Genomic DNA, 22,321 nt, shown 5'->3' on the forward strand with positions numbered 1-22,321 from the left:
AGAGGAGACCTTAACGTGTTAGTAAATGTGGGATTCCTGTGGGCGTGTAGACAAGCACTAGGTGAAGGGCTGACAGGAGTCACCGCCTCGTTTCTTGTTCTGCTGTTGGTTTCTAGGCTTTGTCCCACTTGTGACGTTCAGCCTCGGGAGGACAGGTTGCTGTGGGTGATGTTTGTACATGTCGCTCCTTGCTGACATGCAGCAGTGATGCTGAGCTGGTGAAGCTGCTCTTCCAGGTCACCAGGGGTACAAAAAGCCTTTCCAGTGAACGGCCGTGTGTCCGTCTGAGCGGCGCTTGGCTCTGAGGGGTGCGCAGCCAGCTCTGAATGCCGCTGCTGGAGCGGAGGGAGCTTGTTTCTCAGTGATCTCAAGTGAGGTGGTTGCTGTGGGCAGATGGGAGAACATGTTGAGTGCTTGGAGTTTTCTTCATGCTTGGAGCAGAAGCTCCCCGCAGCAGCTGCACTCATGGTGTTGCTGGTCCATGCCTGTGAAGCCACTCGTTTGCTGTGCGTGGGGTGTGGGTTTGGGGTGTCTGAGCCCTGGTGCTGCCAGAACGTGCTGGGGTGTGGGGAGGGTGACCGGGGGGTGTCAGGGGTGTGGGTTTGCTGTGTCTGCAGCTGGGGGCTCCCTGGGAGAGTTTCTGCTTTGGCGTGGGGATCCCAGTGCTGTGCACCAGGAAGGGTCGTGTGGGGAATGCTCAGTGGGGTTGGGAGAGTTGCTGAGCCTATTTTTAACATCCACAAAAAGAGCATACGTGGAGAAAAGGCTGGTGGGGATGGTCAGCCATGGGAGAAGAGTTGCTAAGTAGGTCAGTGCTTCCTCTGCTCGAGGGGAAGGCTCCTGGAGCAGGTGACTGAAGCCTGTAAGATTAAGGAGTGGTGTGAAGGTGACGTGTTGTAGCCTTGTCCTTTCTGGCTGTGGAACCAGAGTGAATGAAACCAGGAAGAGGAGCAGGTGCTCTTTTGCATGGTGGGCTTGAATGCTGCTGCAGAAACTGGATGCTGGAAGTTCACCGATGCTCTGGGGCACCTGGGTGGATTTGTGGAGGAGGAGCGCATGGTCGGGTGTACAGGGCAGTGTCTTTTGGAGAAAGCCATAGGAGGGCTGGAGCTTGGGAAGTGGTTTGGGAAATATCTCAACATGTTTGGCTGTTACATTCCTTCATAGCCATCTGCTGCTGGCCACTGTGAAAACTGTGGGAACTGGCTGGACCTTTTGTTGTGCCCTGCATGGCTTTGCATGTGCTTTTAGTATTAAAGATTTATTTCTTTCCCTTGATGCAGCTGCAGAAGCCCTTTGCTGATAGAATTGCCAAAGTGAGGTGGGGATTATGAAGAGAGGGACCAAACATCATGGACCTTGGCAGGCTGGAGGAGTGGGCCCATGTGAACCTCATGAAGTTCAGTAGAGCCAAGTGCAAGGTCCCACACCTGTGCTGGGACAATCCCCACTGTTGGTGCAGAGTTGAGGGTGAATAAATTAAGAGCAACCCTGTGGAGAAAGACCATGGGGTACTGGTGGGTGATAAACAACATGAGCTGTTGCTGCGCCCTCGCAGCCCAGAAAGCTGGTTGTATCCTGGGCTGCATGACCAGCAGGTCAAAGTTCTTCCCTGTGAGGGTGCTGAAGTGCTAGCACAGGGTGCCCAGAGAAGCTGTGGCTGCCCCATCCCTGGCAGGGTTCAAGGCCAGGTTGGACACAGGCGCTTGGAGCAAGCTGCTCTAGTGGAGGGTGTCCCTGCCCGTGGCAGGGGTTGGAACTGGATGAGCTTTAAGGTCCCTTCAACCCATGCTGTTGTATCATCTTTGTACAGATACCCTGTAAGGATGGTTCTGCCTTGTCCAGGTTCTGGTACAACCACATAGATACAAACACAGCCGTGTTTTGAGAAGTGATTTAAGGTCTGGAATTGCAGGAAATGGTGTCACATTTGCACTCGGGAGGAGCCATCAGCTCTCTTTTGTCAGCTAGATGGATTCCTTCAGTTCGGGAAAGCTGAGGGTGAGAAGAAAGGTGTCTGCATGGTGAGAGGTGGGAAAGCAGTTTTATTTCTCGAGGAAGAGCCTGAGGAAGGGCTAATGGCTGATGAGGTGGAGGTGGGCAGTGGTGTTGGGCTCTTCCTGTTTCCTGGAAGCTGCAGAGATGCCCGGTGTGGAATCTGAAGGACAAGTGAAGAGCACAGGTACCTGCTGGTGGTGGGAGGGCAGCAGCAGTAGAGGGGGACGGAGGCGGCTGGTTCCTTGAGGCCTGGGGACAAGCCCTGCCTGGGAAGAGAGAAACTTGCTCAGGCCGAAACAGGAACAGCCACATTGTGACTCAGCCCAACCTTTGGTCTCCAGCAGCTTGTCCTCTGCTTAACCCTGTGCTGCTCCCACTTCCGTTTCAGGCAGGGAGGCTGGTCTCCATCTGGGGATGAAGAAAGAGAGAACGTCTCTTTCTTCACCGCCTTCAGCCCGGGGTAGATGACCTCCCTATACCTACGTGCATTCTGAGCAGTCAGCCTCCAGCCAGGAGGTTTTGTTGGATCTCCTTGGCTGGATTAAAGAGCACTTTAGCTGAGACTATTTTTCCTTGAGGATTAAAGAGCACTTTAGCAGTGAGTATTTTTCCTTGAACAAGGTGCCTTGGTGCCACAGTCAGCTCGCTCTTTGCCCCTCCTTCTGCTTTTGTGCTCTTTAAATATCTCACTGTAACATTTTGCAGCTCTCAGTCCTTCTGGGTATAGGAAGCAGCTTTGCTTTGGGATTTTTGGCCACCCTTTCATGTCAGCGGCTGCTCGAGCTGGTGTGGTGTCCGTGGGCGAGATCACCCTTGCTCCTTGTGTCTGACACAGGACAAGGTGACACGTGTCTGACATCATGACAGTGATAGAGCCTATGGACACAGCCCATGGGATTGACGGGATGTGTTTTGCCAGTGTAACTGCACAGCTCCTCTGGTTGCTGAAGCCTTGGGAGCTGAATATCCCAAATACCCCTTTTCTAGGTGCTTATCTGGCCGTATCCAGCCTCCTGTTGCGGCTTGCCCTGGCTTGTTACGTACCCTCCTTGAGCCTGATGCTATCTCTTGTGTTGGGACACAAGCATTAACTTTGCCAGTGATGGGGCCTATCCTGATGAAGCCTGTTGGCAGTAACCCCTGTTGAGACCTTCCAGGCTCTGTGGGGTGTGCTGAGCACCTAGCGCAGGTTTGCCTTGGGCTGTGCTTTGGTACCTGGGCAGCTCCTTGCACCAGCCAAGGCTGCTGGAGCCCCAGAAGACATTTAGGGCAGGAGTGGGAGCTTAGTACTTTTTGCAGCAGGGAGGGAAATGAGCCTGTGCTAATGCAGCATGTCTGGAGCGTGTGGACCAGCAACTGGGTCTGTCCCTGCTGTGTTGAGCAGCAAGCTGTGGGGCCTTGGGCACCCTGGAGCTGAGGTTTGGTTCGCAGGGAATGCCTGCTCTGGGTGAGCCGCTGTGCTCAGCAAAATGGCCGTGTATGGGGGAGCAGTGCCGGCCGGGCTGGGGAGCCCCTGTCCCCCCCCTGCCCCACAGCTGCTCCCGTGGGGCTGAGCCGACCCTGGCTCCTCTCGCCCTGTGCTGTGCCTGGCCCCCTGCCCTGCGCCCGCGCTGCAGCACCGGCCTGCCCAGGGCATGGTGAGCATTAGACAAAAGGGGCTCCCAGCTCTTGGCTGCCGCTCGGGCTTTGTTGTGATGGAGAGGTTGTTCAGCAGGAGGAGGCGGGATTTTTTCTTCTCTTTTTTTCCCCTCTCTCCTCTTGCGAGGAGCGCCCAGATGCGACACTGCTGCAAACAAGGGAAGGGCAAACAGAGCCCGCTGAGGCTCGGCTCTCCTCAAAGCCTCCCTGTGTCACGTGCGCTGCGGGTTTGGGCAGCAAGGAGGCTGGGTTCGGTCCTGGCCCTCTGCGAAAGAGGGGGCAAAAGCCACCGGTGCATTTTGTGCCCTGAATTTTACCCTAGGCCACAGCGTGGGTATGCTCTGCACGTGCTCTGAGCAGAGATGCCTGCTCTGGGTGGCCCGATGGGAAGGGGACAGTGTAAGGTGGGGAACACTGCAGTGGTTGGGCCCCAGAGCCAGTGTGAAAGTACACTGCTGGTGCTGTGGGAGGACACCATGGTGCTGGAGGTGGTGCTGGTAGCAGCTGCTAAGAAAGAAATAGTCCCCCAAAATACATCCTTGGACTCTTCCTGCTGCTGCTGTCTTGTCCAGTTGTTTGCAGTGTGGCTGTGGTGTTATCTGTGCTGACATTCTTCCCTTAAACCCATGGAGGCAAACTTGCATGGTGTCCGTGCTGTTCCTATAGCTGTGACCGTGCCAGCCTGACCAGGACATGGGATTACACCCCAGTGCTGGGTGTCTCCCACCCAATCACTCTTTACCTAGAATCAAAGCACATCTGCTGCTTCTTTTTCAGTCATTTTTGGTGAAAGGGATGAGGCTTGGTGGTGGATGGAGCAGTGAGGGTTCAGGTGAAGAGGTGCTTGGATGACTCTGCCTTGAAGAGGTGCAATCTTGCTAGAAGGCAGTAGCTCTCTTAGATGCAAGCCCAGCAGGAGATGGCTGTAGACTCTCTTGGAGACATTTCTGTATGTTGGATATTGTATTTGCTTCCAGCTTTTCACCTTGGACAGAGTGATGCTCTGCTGTGCGGAGCCCGGAGACCACCAGTCTCCAACCTTGGGCTTGGCGCCAACCTGAACGTGGAGGTAGCTCATGGAATGTGGCTTTGGAGATGTGGCTGCTCATCCTGTGCTGCTGCTTTACATCACCCTGCTAGTGTGTGTAAAGGGCTCCAGCTCTGCTCTGGCACCTTCTGTCGCAGTATCTTGGCCGTCACCAGCTTCTTGCTGTCCCTCAGTGCTTGTCCTCTCCTTCACTAGCTGATGGTCGCACCAGTGCAAGCTGCTTTACATTGCCCAGAGCTGTCCATGCATCCTTTCAGGACTTGATCTCACCCTCTACCAGCAGCTCTTCGTGTCTTGCTCAGTACAAACTGGTTCAACTGTGGTTTGACCACTGAGCTCCCGGAGGAATGGTGCGGGAGCAGGGAGATGCTGTGCTGAGGGCTCAGGCCTTCTGTATGCCGGGCACCTTCCGTGCTTGCAGAAAAACCCAACACAGCAGAACAGCTTTTCCCATTCCGCATGTCAAGACATTTGATGCAAGGCTTTGGCAAAACCCAGGCTGCTCTGAGTGTAGATGCCCAGTGAGGTGAGGATGAAGTGGGCTCCTCTGTATTCAGGGTGGTGGTTTGGGAAGTGGAGTTGTTTGATGGCTTCCAATACCTAAAGGGGGCTGAAAAGAAAGCTGGAGTGGGACCTTTAATAAACAGCCTGCAGGGACAGGCCAAGGGGAATGGCTTGAACCTGCCCGAGGGGAGACTGAGATGAGCTCTTAGGCAGAAGCTCTTCCCTGGGAGGGTGCTGAGGCGCTGGCACAGGGTGCCCAGAGAAGCTGTGGCTGCCCCATCCCTGGCAGTGTTCAAGGCCAGGTTGGACACAGGGGCTTGCAGCAAGCTGCTCTAGTGGAAGGTGTCCCTGCCCGTGGCAGGGGTTGGAGCTGGATGGGCTTTAAGGTCCCTTCAACCCAAACCGTTCTGTGACTCTGTGATTTGGTGCAAAGCTGTGATGGGGTGTCGTGGGCTGGTCCCAACCTCATGCTTCAAAGACGTGCTCGTGATTTTGACCTCGATGTGAGGTGCAGCGCCTGGTGGGTTTCCTTGTCTTGGGGTCAGAGTGTGGGCAGAAAAGCTCCCAATGGAGGCATTTTGGTGAAAATAATTTTTGCTTTACAGCCACCCCAAAGCTCCCTCTGCATCCTTCAGAGCTCTACTGTTTTCTGCAGGTTTTTAAGGCATGTGGGAAGCCCAGTGCTTTGGGTAGGGACCTGCTCATACTGACAGCCCTGGGCAGAAGCCAGTTTCTTGCCATCCCAGTGCAGTTTCCCACCCCTCGCTCCACGGGGCTCAGCTCTCTGAAGAATGGCAGCCGGAGCAGCCTTGGCAGCCCAAGGAAGTGGTGGGGGTGCAGGCAGCTGCCGGCTCTTGCCTGCTCCTCTTGTGGGTTCTTCTCTCCAGCCATGCTGGAATCAGCCGCCTCCAGAGCTGCTGACAGGGCTGTGGGGAGGCCATGGGAATTACACCACTCGTTTCCTTATCGTCCCTGGACCCTCCGCCCGGAGCCTTCTGCTCTAGGAACAAGGCAAGAAGGGGGCATGCAGCCAACATGTGTCAAGAGCTACAAAGGAGGAAATTGGCCTCGTTCACTTAAAACCATGGGGTTAGTCTTTGAGTTTTGGCTCCTGCTGAGAGGTTATTTATATGTGGGCTTTTTTTTATAACCATTAGAGGTAGCAGGCCGAGAGCTTCAGCTGGTCCCACCTCGGAAGCTTTTATATAGGAAAAATTGCCTCTCTCGCTGTTTGCTCTCCTGGCTGGCAGTGCTGGGGAGGATTAGTTAAGGAGTGAGTTAGTTTTGATGCCCATCGGTGTTGCTGTATCCTGTTGAATAGATCATTGTGCTGAAACACAGCCCGGTCTCTGCTGGAGCGGGAAGCAGGGCCTGCACCAAGGATAGAGTGATAGGAAGTGGAGAAAACATCTCCCATTCCTGAAGATGGAAGCAGAATGACAGCGCTAGCGAGGAGGCTGGCAGAGGGGGGATGCCTTCTTCTTGCACCAGTTCCTTGGTGCAGTCAACCTGCAGATCCACCCCCCCCAGTGCTCTGGTTAGAGATTGTGATGGGAAGGCTGGGGGTGATTGGTGCTGCTGACTCATGGACCTGGTTTCTCCTCCCATGGCGATGGTAACTGCTTGAGATGGGTCAGATTTTGAGGCTGACTGGCTCGGGTAGACTCTTGTGTTTGTTGCTTTGCTCCCAGGCTGGCGCTGGCTGCTTATTAGCCTAATGACCCCTGTTACCCAGCACCATTTATCTGCACAGTGAGATTTCTTTAAAGGAAGATGCATGTGTCTGGAGTGCTGTGTGACCCCGAGGCTTCAAAACTTGGCGCCTGCTCCCACGGCCCTGCCGGGAGCTGATGCAGGGGGAGTTCGCCAGGAATAACCTGCTAATGAGCAAAGCTGCTCCTGCACCAGCAGTGGGGAGGCCTCGGGAAGGGCTGCGAAGCAAAGCGTTGCCTGCTTTGCCCTTCCTCTGCTTTTGAGTTCTGGCTTGTAGGGTATTCACTGCCGCCTTCTTGTTTTCTCCAGGCCTGGCAACTTCTGTGCCACTGCTTTCCTGATGTTTGCCATGCAAACACAGAGCTGCATTGCTCTGCCGCTGCTTCTGAGGATGCTTTGGGCTGGAGCTGTGAAGTCCTTCCTCCTTGTGCATCCTTGTGTGCAGGCAACCTCAGAGATGAGTTGAGTGAAAGGGCACCTGAATATTCTGAGCTGATAGCAGGCAGCACCCTTGTGCAGGATAAAAGGTCACTGCAGTGGACTTTTTGGGGTGACTTTTTGTGATGTTCCTACCTCGTGGTGATCAACACCTGGAGCTTGAGGCGGGACTCATCTGGGGTCACCCCAAGATCGTAGATGTGGAGCCAGCAGCTGGAGTCAGAGCGCTGGGGAGGGCAGCCCAGGGCTGGAAAGAAATCGCCGGGCTCTGAAATGATTTAAAGGCACCAGCAGCCCGATGCTATGTTGTATTTGGTGACAACATCTGCTGGAGATATTCCTGTCCCTGTTACTCATTCCTGCCCACGGACTAGATCAGAGATGGAGCTGGTGTAAATAAACGTGGCCGGGGTTTTCTGGGGTGAGCTCAGGTCACAGCTGGCGCAGGGACAGGGCTGGGATCACAGCAGTGCCGGTGCTGCCAGGGCTGCACATGGGGGTTTTGCCGGGACCTTGCTGTGGTGTGAGGGGTCAGGGGCTCTGCCTGGCCTCTCGTGGGACTTGCAGTGACCTTGGCCAGCAGCACTCAGCCCAGGAGGTTGCATGGTGCCTGTGCCATCCGTCTCTCCTCATCCCATGCTCCCAGCCTTGCCCCTGGCTGGCTGAGCGGTGCCAGCTCCATCCCCACCCGCTGCAGACAGGATAGATCCCTTTGCAGGAAGACGCTGACCACAGAGCTTTTATATGGTGTGGTAATGGCACGTGCTTGTATCTGCTGATGTTTCCCCTGTGCTTGACACTGAAATTGGTTTAAACCTCGGTGAGTTGTCTGGATTTATTTTAAGATGCTGTCTGGCCCATGCTCTCGTGGGGTCTCTTGGAGCGTGCTGCAGTGAGTGATGTGGAGAGCTCACCTGCTTTGCAGGCTGAACTCGAATTCTGGTTGTGACATGGAGGTCGCCACATTTAAAGTCTCATCAAGGGGATTTGACACCATGTAACTCAAAAGAGCTTTCATCTGGTGCTAAGGGAGCAAGAGGACCTGTTGGGACTCTTTGCTATGGCTGCCCCTCCTGGATGGAGGCTCCCTGCTTCACTTTCCCCCCTGGATAAGGGGAAACCAATCCCTGCACGGATGGGATGCTCCCCTGTTAGGCATGAGCGTGGGCTTTGTCAGGGAGAGCACCCGAGATGCTCTGGGTGGAGAAGGCACCATTACAGCTACAGGTCCTGTGGTTGTGGTGGTGTGTTTATTTTCCCAAGCCAGAAAGCAGCTCCATCCCCGGAACTCGCTCCCCTGTGAGAGATTCCTGTGCAGTGTGGTGATATTCCTTCCCCAGGTGCTACGCAAACGAGCGCTCCGTCCCTGCCTGCGCTCACTGCAGTGCAGGTAACGCTGCCTCCTGCGCTGGGAACAGCCCCGCTTGTCTGGTTCGCAGGTGGCCGTGGCTGTTGGGGCACGAGCCGTGTGCCGGGTGGCTGCCGAAGAGGACCCCAGGGCTGGGGCTTGCTGCTGGGGTCAAGCCTGTCGCTACCGGGCTGGAGAGGGCAAAGCAGGACCTGCCCGGCGGTTCCCCAGCAGAGGCGTGGGATGTGTTGTCCGAAAGGGGCTTGTTCCCTGGGAAGGGCATCCCAGAAATAATGGGTGCTGCTAGAGCTGGTGTTGGTGCCTGGGTGACGCATCACCAGCCAGTGCAGCAAAGGGGCTGTGTTGTCCTCGTGGTTCCACGCCAAGCATGGTGCATGCCGAGAGCCGTGGTTAACGTGACTCTGCCAGCTCCAAGCGAGTATTTCCAGCTGGTGCTGCTCTGCCAGCTTAGGATCCCAACCCACCCTCCCTGGCAGGACACACAGCCTCAGGTCCCTGCACCGTGTCCTCTTGACCCACCATGGTGGAGGCAAGCAAGGCCTTTTGCAAGCAGGAGGGAGCAAAGTCATGGGAGAAAAGGGAGGACACGAGTGCTGGTGCTGAGCCCCAGCAACCGAGTGTGGAAGGGAGGCTTGGAAGTGCAGGGGCCAGGCCGTGGGTGCTCTGGGGCCAGGAGAGATCACTTTGGGAGGCTGGAAAGGATCCTGTAAGGGGAGGATGGCCGGGCGCCAGTCAGCTCTTTGAGGTGGTAACTAAGTTATCAGGCAGAGCTGGCGTGTGCTGGGGAGGCCTCTCCTGCCCGGGCACTGGGAGACCAGCGCATCTGTAGGTGCCTTGTGAGGAGAGCGACATTTCAGGGTTTCAGGTGCTGTTTGCTGTTCTGTGGTTGAAGGGGAGGAGAGCAGCCATGTATATATATATATATCACAGAGCTGAGCAGTTTGCTAACAGGAAGGTTTCCTTTTTTTTGCTTAGCATTAACATTTCAAGGTACAGGAACTCTTTAGTATTTTATGGTCTTCCACACTGGCTATTAATAATCTGCTTTGTGTACAGGGGAAAGGGAGCTGGAGGGGCTGAGCTTTGAATGTCCCTTTGAAGGAAACCAGCCTTTTGGTAGGAACCCTACAGCCACAAGCAGAGTGTTTCTTAGCTGCCCTGACCTGAGGAAGAGTTAAAGCCCCTTGGTAGCAGGGGGAACAAGTGGTTCAGCTCTCAGGCTGTGTTCTGCAGGGGGTGGATTTTGCATGAGAAAAGCAGAGGCTGCACATGAAACCACCCTCCAGCATAAAGGTGATTGAACATGCCATGGCTTTGCTGGATTGCTGCCGGGGTTGTTTGTGGAGGAGCCACATCCAAGGAAAAGGCCCTGCTTTTGAGGGGCTCACAGCCTGTGTTCCTCTCTGTTCCATCCTGCAGATCATGAAGGCAGGAGCTGTTGGTGTTCCCTGTGATAGGTAACACAATGGTAGCTAATGGTAGCTTGGACCAGTTTGTGTCCTGCCCCCATGGCCTTTAAGTAGGTTCAGTGTTAACCCATTCCCCCAAGGGCGTGAGGAGGTGCGTGGCATTAAAAAGTGGAAATGTTGGGATTTCCAGGCTGTGTGCTCCTTGGCTCCTGGCAGGAGCTCCTCCCTCTGCGGGCCCTTCAAAGGCAGAAGACACACTGGAGAGGGCAGCGGGAGTTCCGGTTCTGGTTTTTCTTGTTGTGTGAGCAGCAAGAGGCTCTTTTGGGGTTCCCGTTGTGCCACCTCCGTACCCTGTGCTTTCAGTGTGCTTGAGCCCTGGGGTCGAACGCATCCGCTTTCCCACAGGGAAGGAGCTCTCGTCAGCTGCCCTTGGCTAGGAGGACTGGTAAGATGCACCACATCTTCATGGTGTCCCCATGGTCTCCAGCCCTTGTCCTCAGGAGCAAAAGCCACCAGACTTGCAGGTGACTGTTGTGTCTGGGCAGTAAACCAGCAGCTTCATCCTCCAGACCCCTGAAGCGGCCAGATTTTCTGGGCAAGCAGAGAATCCAATTTGGTGCAGAACCCAAGCTGGTAGCACAAGGAGCCCATGATGAGAGGTTGGCTCCTCATTTGAAGCCACCATCATGAGGCAAAGCACATTAAGTTGGGGCAGGGGACCACTTTTGGTAGATGGGACCATGGTTTCTGGGCATGGAGACCTGTGTTATGGTGCTGTGCTTTGCTCCTTACCCACTGCTCCATTGTTGGGAGCTTTTGGGAGCCATCGTCCCTGGTCATCCTGCTTCAAACATGGCACTAAAGCAATGCCTGGTGAGAGGTGCCTCAGCAGCACATGCTAATGAGTGATTCCAGCCTCCCACTAGTGAGCAAGGCCATTAAACCCCAGTCTCCTCTGGGAGCTGATGGTCTGATAAGGGAAGAGAATTGCTTTCAATTTCCCATTGATCCTAATGAGCCATTGTGGGAGTCAATGGTGTGGCTGTCGGGGTGGATATCAGCTCTGGCACTCGGTGCTGCTCTGGGTCCGGTTTACTCCTCAATAAATCGAATAAAGAGAAAAGTACTTAGGAAGATTTTAATCAGAACTTGGCAGAAGAACTGAAGGAAACCCAAGAAATCTTCTGACAAGCGCGCTTCACGCTGAGATCGGCAATGAATGGAAAGGGCAGAGATGGGGCCGTGGCTTGGGAGGGTTGGGTTTCTTCTTGCCAGTTTAGTGGTATCCTATCAGTGTTCCTGCCTGCCCCGGGCAGGGTGAGAGGAGGGAGAAGATAGGCTGCCTTCAGCATGCTGAAGACTTGCTCTCAGCTGGAGGTGAGGCAGAGCAGTTGATGAAAGTTGTCCCGGACCTGCTGGCCATGGCCAGTGTGGCTGAGGAGAAGGTTGCTGAAGTTATAGTAGTGGTGGCCGTGCACACTGGGGCAGTGGTGTGAATTGAGTGGTTTTCTTCAAGAAGTTGACTTGACAGGCTGGAGGAGTGGGCTCATGTGAACCTTGTGAAAATCAACAGAGCCAAGTGTAACGTCCTGCGCCTGGGTCTGCACAGTCTCCGCTGTTGGTGCAGGCTGGGGGGGTGAATGGATTGAGAGCAGCCCTGTGGAGAAGCGGTGTGCTTTCTCACCCGGTTTTGTGGGTACTGGTGGGTGATTGAATGGGACATGAGCTGGCACTGCTCCCATCACCCCAGGCAGGAGCCAGTAGCTCCTGGCCAGCCTGGGCTGCATCAAAAGAACCGTGGCAGGTGGATCAAGGGAGGGGATGCTCCTTCTTTGCTCTGCAGTCCTGCGTCCAGCTCTGGGGTCTCCAGCACAGCAAGGATGTGGAGCTGTTGGAGCAGGTCTGGTAGAGAGCCGTGAAAATGGTCTTAGGGCTGGAGCAGCTCTGCTCTGGAGACAGGCTGAGAGCTGGGCTGGGTCAGCCTGGAGGAGGCTCTGGGAATCCACAGATTGCATCCTTGCAATGTATGAAGACTGTTCATAAGGCAGATGGAGGGAGACCTTTTACCAGAGGCTGCAGTGACAGAACAAGGGGCAACAGTTTGAAAGAGGGGAGATTTAAATTGGCCATAAGGAAGAAATGTTTTCATGCTGATGGTGGTGAAACTGGAAGACGTTTCCTAGAGAAGTTGTGGATGCGCCATGACAGGAAGTGTTCAAGACTGGGTTGGATGGGGCTCGGAGCAGTGTGGTCTAGTGAAAGACATCTCTGCCCATGGCAGGGGGCTGGACTAGAGTCTTTGAAGGTCCTATCCGACCCAAACTGTTCTGTGGTTCTGTGGTGCTAAGTTGCTGATGGTGAATGCTGTTGGGAGTGAGAAATGCTGCTGTGAGGTTCAAAGCCCTTGTGGGTGACGTCTGGGTTCAAACTGAGGCATATGTGAGGGGTGTCTCCTTGCTTGGACAGACCTGTTGCTGTGATGAGAGATTAATCTGAGCTCTCCAGAGCCTCACTCAGAGCTGATGGTGAGTTTCCAGTAACAGCTTCTCAGCTCAAGTTTCTCCTTTTGGGGTTTGGCTCAGCTGTAACTCCTTCTGTAAATGGTTATTTTGGAAAATGTGATTAAAACCCCATGGAGTGGTACGAGTAGCTTGACCATTTAGGGGAAGGAGAGCTGCAAGAGTGGTTCTTTCTGTGCTTGTCCTGCAGATGCATAACCCAAACCAGCTTTTACTGCCGGAGTCCCGGCGAGGTGAGCGTGGAGTTTTGGTTTCTGAGTGTGGGCCTGGCGCTGCTGAGCAGAACCCCCCAAAGTTGTGTTTATTTGTGACGGGCTCCTCAAGACTGCGGTGTGCCAGTGCTTTTTGGTTTATTGATACTCCAACATCTGGACTGTTTTCCTAAAGGTGCTTTCATTCAAGAAGAGGCTAAGGGAGTGAGAACCGTTTGGATAAAGCTGCCAAAATAATCTTTGCTTGAGACTATGTACTGCTTTTGGGACTTCCCCTTGTACAGCAATTTGTGGGTGAGCACAGGGAGCATGCTCCAGTTGGTTGCTCCTGCTGGGGGTTAGAGGACTGTGAGGTGTTTGAGTTTGCCACGTGCTGTGTGAGGTGATCTCATGGCGGTCAGGGAAGTTGCAGGGAGTTGTGGTCGAGGTGACCGAGTCTGTGAGAGGAAGGATCTGTGTGCACGTGGTTGGATTGGTGGGAACAGGCTGGAACCTGCTGCACACATCCATCTTCCTCACCCCCTGCAATGAGTTGCTTTTGCTCCTTTAGCATCTGATCCTGTGACAAGCTGACGTAACAAGGCTGATAGCTGGCTCAGCTTTAGGTGTTGAGGGTGCAGTGGTGACAACATGATAGGGATGGTCTTTAATGTACTGTATGAAGAGCCATCTGCAAAGGAGGGTGGTGCAGCTCTGGAGCGTTTGGTTCTCAGCACCTGGAAAGTGCAGAGCTGAGTGCTGCAGTTTAACTCTGCCCCCTCGTCATGCTCCTTCTGGCAGTGTTTTTGCTGAAATCCCATGTCCGTATGCTGTGACTTTGTTTGACAACTTGTGCAGTGAGAGGGAGCTACGCCTCTTCCTTGACGAGATGTGTAGGTACATGCAGCATGTGTTCTCCAAAGTTGTGTGGCCCTGAAACAAAATAATGCTTTGGATGCCATCTGCTTTGTAGGGGGCAGAGTTAGATCTGCTGCAGGAAGCTTAACATGCTCGCCTGGCTTGCAGGGGATCCAGTTCTTCTCTGTCCTGTACTGTGCCTCTCCCAAAGGACTTAGGTTGGTTTTATGGGGTCAGTTCATGATTAACTGAATGCTGACAACTCTTAAGGTGCTATTAAGAAAAGTGTGCTTGTACGAGGACTTTCTTCTGAACCTCTTGGCTGGTGACTTTCATATCCTGTCAATATGGATAGTACCTCTCCATAAGCGCATGCCTTAGGGTTCGTGTTTTGTAGGTGAGACATTCCTGGTGAGAACATCAGTGGCTGTCGTGTCCTGTTGAGTAATATGCAAAGACAGGCCTTGAGCATGCCCGTGCTTGAGCTCAGTTCAAACAACGAGCGGCTTTGGAGGGAGCAGGAGTGGGAGGTGGTTGCAAACAGAGCGTGGCACCACCAATGCTGGGCAGAGGATTAAAGTCATGGCTGATAGCCTTGACTCCATAAACAGATTTGATGCTAAGTTGGAGAAGATCGTATTGGTGGGATGCATGTTCCTTTTCAGGGGCTTCTCTTGGCTCCAGGAACAAGAACTGTGGAAGCACCATCAGGCTTGGTGGCACTGCCCACGGAGCTCCTCAAAGGCACCTGTGCTGAGCAGGAGCCACGCTGCCTGGGGTGATGGGGCAGGATGGGCAGCCTGGCTTGTGTTGTAACCCAGCGAGGCTGAAAGCAGCCTCCTCCATCTGAGCCAGGAATCTGGGGGGCTTCATGGGCCCATCCTGGTGCTGGGCTGTGACACTGCTCCAGTGTCACGGTGATTGCTGTTGGCAGGCGGGTGCCCCAGTGCCAGGGGCAGCTCCTGAAGCTCATGCCTTCCAGGGACAAATGCTGCTGGCTTTTACTGGACTGAGATGGACAGCTCAGCACAGGGCTACTTGTTAGGCTTGGAAAGATATTTGAGTGTCCAACTCTTCATCTGGGTGGTGAGGCCCTGGCAGAGGCTGCCTAAAGAAGTGGTAAATGCCCCCTCCCTGGCAGTGTTCAAGGCCAGGTTGGACAGAGCCTTGGGCAACAGGGTCTAGTGTGAGGTGTCCTTGCCTGTGGTGTAGGGGCTTGGAACTGGATGATCTTAAGGTCCTTTCCAACGCAAACTATTCCATGGTTCTGGATCTTGTTTCTTATGGAGAAGTGTGTATTTTGGACTGATACGTGATGTTTGATGAAGGCTTTGGTCCTCTCTCAGCAGACCCTCTCTGCGTGGGGAGGAGTCTTTTACCTGTGTATGTTTTTTGGGAGCAGAATGTGGCTGGGGCCGTTTGCAGCCTGGTGGCATTTTGGTGGGCGGAAGCTGGCTGTTGGAGCAGAGCTGCCTGGGCTTCACTTTGCAGAAGAGCTGTTTTTCGTGGGAGGCAGCTGCCTTGGGCTTGCAGCTTGATCTGAAGGGTCATCCTTGAATCACAAAGAATGTGGGATGCTGGCACGTGGATGTGAGTGCTGACTGCTTCAGTGCTGCTGCCATTCTCTCCTGTTGTCCTTGTGGGGGAAGCAAGGGAAGTGGAGGAGCCAGGTTTGGTTCTACCTTCAGTCTCAGCAGTATCTGACTTCCAAAGCCCTTTGGATGAGTGGTGGTTTGAGAGCCTCCCATGCCTGAGACAATGCGTAGCACACAGATTTGCTGTGGAGGTGTTGGATTGGGAGTCATTGGTGATGGAGGCAGGCCGGGTATGTAAAGCACTCTCTGGAGCAGGACAGCCTGCTGTGGGTGGCCCCGCTTGAGCAGGGGGTTGGACCAGATGACCTCAGAGGTCCCTGCCGACCTCAACCATTGTGTGACTCTTTCACATGCCCCGGTGGTTCTGTACTGGCAGGATCTCCAGCAAAGCCAACTAGCACATGAAAGCGTCAGTGTTGGGATGTGGGCACATGCTGAAGCCCGCCTGCACCTCAGGATGTTGCTCCCTCCTAAGCCACGTGTGAAGAATCGCGACCAGTGCTCTGGGCAAGCAAAGCTTCATCTGATGGCATTTGGTGAACTGGGGCTGTGCTGACCCTAGCTAAACTGACCCAGAAGGAGAGTGTGTATTTTCTTGTGCCTTTGTCCTAGAGTCAGGTTGTCCTGAATTGTCTGGCTGAGATGTGAGGTTCTGCTGCACTCCCTGCTGCCCAGGGGAAGAGCACAGCCACACTCTTCCTACTCGATGGCTCCTACCTGGAGGGAGCAGGATGCATGGGAATGGGGGCAGTGCTGGGGTATTGTTCTGCTTTTGGATCTCCAGTGTTGCTTGTTGTCCTGAACCACTTTCAGCCTGGCCAGGTTTCGGGAGACGGCTCTCTGGATACCACAGATACTTGGTTATGATCTCTTGGAAGATGGGAGATCTCAGAGGAGAGATTCCCCACAAAAAGTCTGTGTTCAGTGTATGCTTGGCCATGGGAATCTTCCTGCCTATTTGTGTGGTCACCAGAGTTTCCCTGTACACAGGAGGTGTTCTGCCTTCTCCTGGCCACCTCTTCCCACACCGATGCCAGAGGGTTTTTGCAACCATGTGGGGAACTGGGTCAGGGAAATGATCCTATTAAAAGCTGTGCCGAGCAACATCAAAAGCAGGTTTTTAACAGGCGGTTTCCCAGCGCTGTGCAAATGCTGTGTTGGTAAAAGACTGCTTTGGGCCAGGGTAGGAATGGGCAGCCTTGAATGGAGTGTGATGGGATCGTTTCTTCTGGTGATGGTGTTGGTCCTTAAAGACTTGTGGAATATGGCCTTTTTTGATAGGCAGCCGCAGGGTCAGACCTGTCTCCTGCTGGGATTCTGGCAGGTGAGGCTTCGTTCTCCTCCTGGAGAGCCCAGTCTGGCTCCCATGCAGATGGGTTGACGTTCCAAGGCTCATGGCGCCTCCTTGCCATACTTTTGGGAGGCTCCTTCTCTCCCAGTGCAAAGGGCTGTGGGCACAAGGGGAATGCCGGAGCTGCACCGCACCCATGCCCATCCTCACAGCCCCTAGCGAGGGGGGGCCTTCAGTAATCCTGACTAATCCTTTAATCTGTATCAACACTGATAGGTATTAAAGCAGCAGATAAGGTTCAGAGCATGGCTTGGAGCTCAGCGATATCCCAACCCTCTTCCAGCTAAAGCTGGGCTGATTGCTCTTCCTCTTAAGGGGACCGTGCCTGTTTGCTGAGCAGCTGGAGTGGGTTGAGAGGGTGGTTTAGCTGCTCCCAGCGGGAGCATGCCCTTGTTGCTGGCCCCAGCTTGCCAGACAAGTCCATTGATCTGTCTAAGTATGTTCCCTGTGCTTGGTGGAGCGACCCCCTCCACTTGTGTGTTCCTCTGCTGATCTGGAGCAGATCTGCTTCCTGCTTTTATCTGTTATGTCCACCTGGATATAAGCCTGATTTGGCTGTAAACACTTTGTGGAGTATTTAGGCAACAAACCCTGGATCGGCTGGTGCTGCCGATGTGTGGTTCCTTGCTGCCTGCTGCTCTGTAGCAGGATTTCCCTCCCACCCCACCTTCCAGCCAGGACTCCCACCACCATGTCCTTCTGCAGGCCTTCCACGCTCTGTTGTGCACCTTTACTTATGACTGAGGTCTGGAATGTTCTCACTTGTTACTGCACATGGGCACCTTTGGCTCCCCGAATGATCCATGTGCTGGAGGTAGCACTCCAGAGCTGGCTGTCCCGGATTTAGTGGGCAGCAAACCAAGGTTGTTAATGCTGGGAAGAGCAGCGCTGGTTGAATTCGCTGCACAAAGCAAACTGTCCCTGTTGTTTTTGCCATCGTAGACTCATCCTCCCCCTTTCCCTGTCCTCTTCCATCTTCTCCCCATGCTCATGGGATTGCTCAGAGTTTGCCACCCGTTCCCTCATCAGCAAAGCCCATGGTTAATCCTTCCCTTAAATCCTTTAAGCTGTCAGCAAACAACCCCCCTTGTAAACTTCTAGCACGCAAGCTTGGCTGGGACGGAGCCTGGCTCGCAAACCCAAGGGTTTGTGTTCCCTGGTCATCAGTTCCTGGTCCCGTCTTTGGCCAGCCCTGGAGGCTCCCCTACCACTGCTGTGGAGCAATGGGTGGCTTGCTCATGCGTGGCCTGCAGTGAGGTATCCTAGGTGTAAAAATCTTCAGGTTTGTTCCCGTGTGGCATGGCGTTGGAAGTAGCAGGTGAAGATTTGTTGCTCAAATTCAACGTGACTGAAGTCTTGCCACTCTGAATCATGGAATCAACCAGGTTGGAAAAGCCCTATAAGCTCATCCAGTCCCACCGTTCCCCAGCACTGCCAAGGCCACCCCTAACCCATGGCACTGAGGCCTCGAATCCACGGTGTGTGAACACTTGCAGGGACGGTGACTGCAGCCCTGCCCTGGGCAGCCTGTTCCAATGCCTGAGCACCCTCTGGGGCAGGAATTGTTCCTCAGCTCCATCTAAACCTGCCCTGGTGCAGCTTGAGGCCGGTTCCTCTTGTCCCATCCCTTGTTCCTTGGGAGCAGAGCCCAGCCCCTCCTAGCTCCATCCTCCTGTCAGGCAGTTGTAGGCAGTGATCAGGTCCCCCCTGAGCCTTCTGAACCCCCCAGGTCCCTCAGCCATTCCCCATCATCCAGGCCCTGCACCAGCTCCGTTGCCTTTCTCTGGACCCTCTCCAGCACCTGAGAGTCCTCCTCTCCCATGGGGCAGCATGTGCTGGCCTCTTTTTTGGTCTTTTTGGGCTGGACATGCAGCTGGTGGAGCCAAAATGGCCTAAAAAGACTAGAATAAAGCTTTTTCTGTAGGTGTGCTCACCTCTCTGCACCCAGCCTCTCAAATCTTTATGTTACCCTCGCTGATGATGATGGTGCCTTGGCAGTTTGGCTCTTCGAGGTTTGTTCATTCCTTCAAAACACAGGGTTGTGTTGTTTGGGATATATTTTCATCAGTGTTTAGCTTCTATGCTTCAGCTGTTGCACATCTTCTTTTGGAGGACCTTTGTACATCTTCTCCTTGGAAAATTGGTGTCCTTGGGAATCTGCCACAACTGAATGGGACAGGAGAATTGGTGAGCACTTCTCAAAGTCTCAACCTGCATGTCTTGAGTCTCCCTGTAATTTGGTTTCTCCCTCAAAACTCTGGATGAAATATGTTTCGGAAATGATGGAATTTCCATTACACTTTCTCTCCAGGGTTATCAAGCAAGCATTGCAAACCTTTTCCCGCTCGTGATCCCAGGAGAAAGAAAGGCTCCAGGACTCCATGAGGAATATCAAATGGCATCTTGCTGCAGAGTGACTGCATCTGGGGATTACTTGGTAAAACAGAAGGAAGGAAAAAAGGTTAATACGGTCTTGGCAGCCGGCAGCTCCAGAGCTTGTGTCCTTCAAGCTGCTGTGGTTCAGCCTGGCCGCACTTGCCTGACTCGGGTGCAGGTGGTTCTCAGCTTATCCCTCTGGTCTGCAGAGGAAATGGGATTTGGAGGAAATACCTTATTAAATTCAAAATTACGAGAAATTAATTTGTTAAAATTAATTTAAAACCCCCAACCAACCAACATGACAGTGTGGTCGTTAGAGCGGGCTGATTGCGGAAGCCACGTGGCTTGTGAGAGCGGGCCTGGGAGCACCCTCTCCTTGCACAGGCTGTTCTGTTGCTTGCTCCTCGCCTGCAGAAGGGAACGCTCAGCTCTCTGGGGGATTCACGGAGCAGTCAGCTCTGCCTCCGAAGGCTGTAACACCACAAAAGCCCTGGGGCTGAATTTGGGATGTGTGGAGGTGGGAGAACACCCATGGCAGGCATCGGGCAGCGGCAGAGCTGCTCCCATGAGTGATGCTCCTGCCTGCCCGTTGCCGTCCCTCTTTCCAGGAGCTCCTGGGAGGAGCAGCCTCCAGGCATTACATGCTTTCGCGCATCTGATGTGCTGGCTCACCTTCCACCCGCAAGCAGGGGCTTGAACAAGAGCCGATTGCCTGCATCTGCATGGCTTTACTTATTTATTTGACAAACAAGCTGGGTGATCTGGGCCTGGCTGCTGGCACCATGGCTTGCAGCATATGACAGCTAATGGGCCTGGCTCCCTGCCTGCTGAGGAGGTGAGGCTCCTATCCATGTGTGACCTGGAAAAGCACGTCGGCTTTATAAATCACTGCCTGCTGATGCCGGTGCCTTGCGCCTCCCTCCTGCTTCTTGGCAACTTCAGTATCTACTGTGAAGCTACTGCTTGCTCCCCACAGTGGGCGAGCGTGCTGCTTGTGATCACTGTGATGGGGCGGCAGAGCAGGTAGAGCTTCCCCTCCAGGCCCCTCTGCTTTTTTTAACATGGTTTCTTGAGGGATGAGCACAGAAAGTAACTCAGATAAACTGGAGGCACAGGCTGGGCTGCACCCCCAGAGTGTGAGCAGCAGGTTGAGGGAGGGGATGTCACCTCTGCTGCACTTTGGAGAGACCAGACCTCTCTGGGAAGACCTTAGAGCAGCTTCTAGTGCCTAAAGGTGCTCTTCATAAGGACTTGTAGGGACAGGCCAAGGGGAATGGCTTTAACCTGCCAGAGGGGAGACTGAGCTGAGCTCTTAGGCAGAAGCTCTTCCCTGGGAGGGTGCTGAGGCACTGGCACAGGGTGCCCAGAGAAGCTGTGGCTGCCCCATCCCTGGCAGTGCTCAAGGCCAGGTTGGACACAGGGGCTTGGAGCAAGCTGCTCTAGTGGAAGGTGTCCCTGCCCGTGGCAGGGGTTGGAGCTGGAGGAGCTTTAAGGTCCTTTCCAACTCAGACCACTCTGTGGTTCTGTGATTCTTCCTATGGACACCAGGACTGCTGCCCAACCCCAGCCAACAGCCTAAATCTTTAAAGGCCAAGGATAGGTGAGTGAAGGATGGTTTTGCTGTAGCAAAGCTTGGGGTTTGAGTAGTTGCCTGGTGCTCAGCATTGGGGTGCATCAGGTTTCGAGCTTGTGGGGATGAAACTGCACAGAGTCTTCACTCGTCTGCTGTGATTGGTCGCAAACTGTCCCAGGAGCAACTGCATCCTGCAGATGGGGTCTGTGCCTCATCCTTTTTCTAGAAACAGTGAAATCAATGCAGTAGAATGCAGTGGTATCTCCTTTGGGGAAGCCAAGTTCCCACGGCTGTACTCAGAGAGAAGCCTCTGCTGCCATCTGAGCCTTTCCTGCCACCTCCCCACCCGAGCAGGCGCTTTCTGGCATGGAAAGGCTTGTGCCTCTCCTCCAAGTGTGAGGGAATTCAGAGCCCGGTTCGTTGGATGGGTTTGGAGCCATCAGCAGGTTTGCTAAGAAGCAGGAGGAGGGATTGGGTCTGGCCAAGGGTTTTGCTTGGCTTGGTGCGTTACCAGTGCTGAGTTGTGGGGTGTCTCAGGCTGCCCTGTAAAGTATAAGGAGCAGGAGTGGAGTGAGTCCACAGCTCTGCACTGGTTTGTTAATGGGCCAAAAGCCATTTTCTGTCACTGAAGTGCAGCAGGACCTGCCTGGTGGGGCACGGCCAGGCCCTGAGCTCTGTGAGCACTGGCAGTGCCCATGCTCACTGAACAGAGCAGGAACTTCCCGTAGTGCCGTATTCCTGCGGCAGGAGCTCTGCCCATGCCATCTGGGAGCAGCAGTGCCACGGGCCGGGCTGCCAGGCCTCATGAAGAGGAGGGTTAGTTACGTGAGAAGCATGCAAACTGTTTGGTGGACAATTCCCATGGATGCTTTTCCTCATTTTTGGGTGACATGGTTTAGTGTGAGGTGTCCCTGCCCATTGCAGGGGGGTTGGAACTTGATGATCTTAAGGTCCTTTCCAACCCTAACTATGCTTCTATGATTTGTCTGCCATCCTTTCATGGAATTCCACCTGGGAATCAAACCAGCAGCTCCTGCTTGGTTTCCCTTTCTTTGAGGAGTTTTGTTCCAGCTGCCGGTACTGCTGCATTCAGGTTTCTCCTTAAGTATTTGATTCTGATGGCTCAGGGTGCCCTGAAGCTGGTCATGGATCCTGGCACTTGTTTTGCTGCTTTCCTGGCATCCCAGCACATCTGCTTTCCAGGCTGTGTGTGGGGAGCTGTGATCTCGGGGGTTGAGCCACAGAGGCACTGAAGGACAATGTCTGCTGGGGATGAGCCTTGCTCTCCTGCTGGCTGTGGTTGGTGGCACTGGGCTGTGCTTGAATGGGAGCTATGGTGCCTTTGCAGACCAGAGCCCCAGTACAGTGGTGGGAGGCTCCATCTCATCCCTGCCTGCCCATAGTGGTTGCCTGACCTGGGGTTTTGCGATGGCTCGTGGCTCTTGGGGAGCCTATGGGAGGCATGAGGAAGGCTCAGAGACCTCCATTTGGAGCTGAGAGATGAGTTCAGGAAAAGGAATTTGGGCTTTTCCCAAAACACAAAGGAATCCATGTTAGTGGTGTGGATATAGTGCAAGAGATCTCCAGAAGCAGGATGCAGCAGGTGAGGTGACTGCAGCTGTGGATGTAAATAGTGCCCCTCTCCTTAGGGAAAAGAGTAAATTACTTCCCTTTGCTTGCTGCATCCCTTTCTCCCAGTGCCATGCTCTCCCTCCTCTTCTCTGCTGTTAATTGCTTA

At 54.0% G+C, this 22,321-nt stretch overlaps 1 protein-coding gene across 4 annotated transcripts in view; it reads left to right on the top strand.

The window, feature by feature from the left end:
• Nucleotides 1–22,321, top strand: part of ZNF609 (zinc finger protein 609) — a 68,153-nt gene that overhangs the window by 15,669 nt on the left and 30,163 nt on the right. The window lies entirely within an intron of this gene.

This window comes from Pezoporus occidentalis, unplaced genomic scaffold (genome assembly GCF_034315485.1).
Source record: "Pezoporus occidentalis ecotype Australia unplaced genomic scaffold, CSIRO_AGI_Poc_V1 ctg282, whole genome shotgun sequence".
NCBI lineage: Eukaryota > Metazoa > Chordata > Aves > Psittaciformes > Psittacidae > Pezoporus > Pezoporus occidentalis.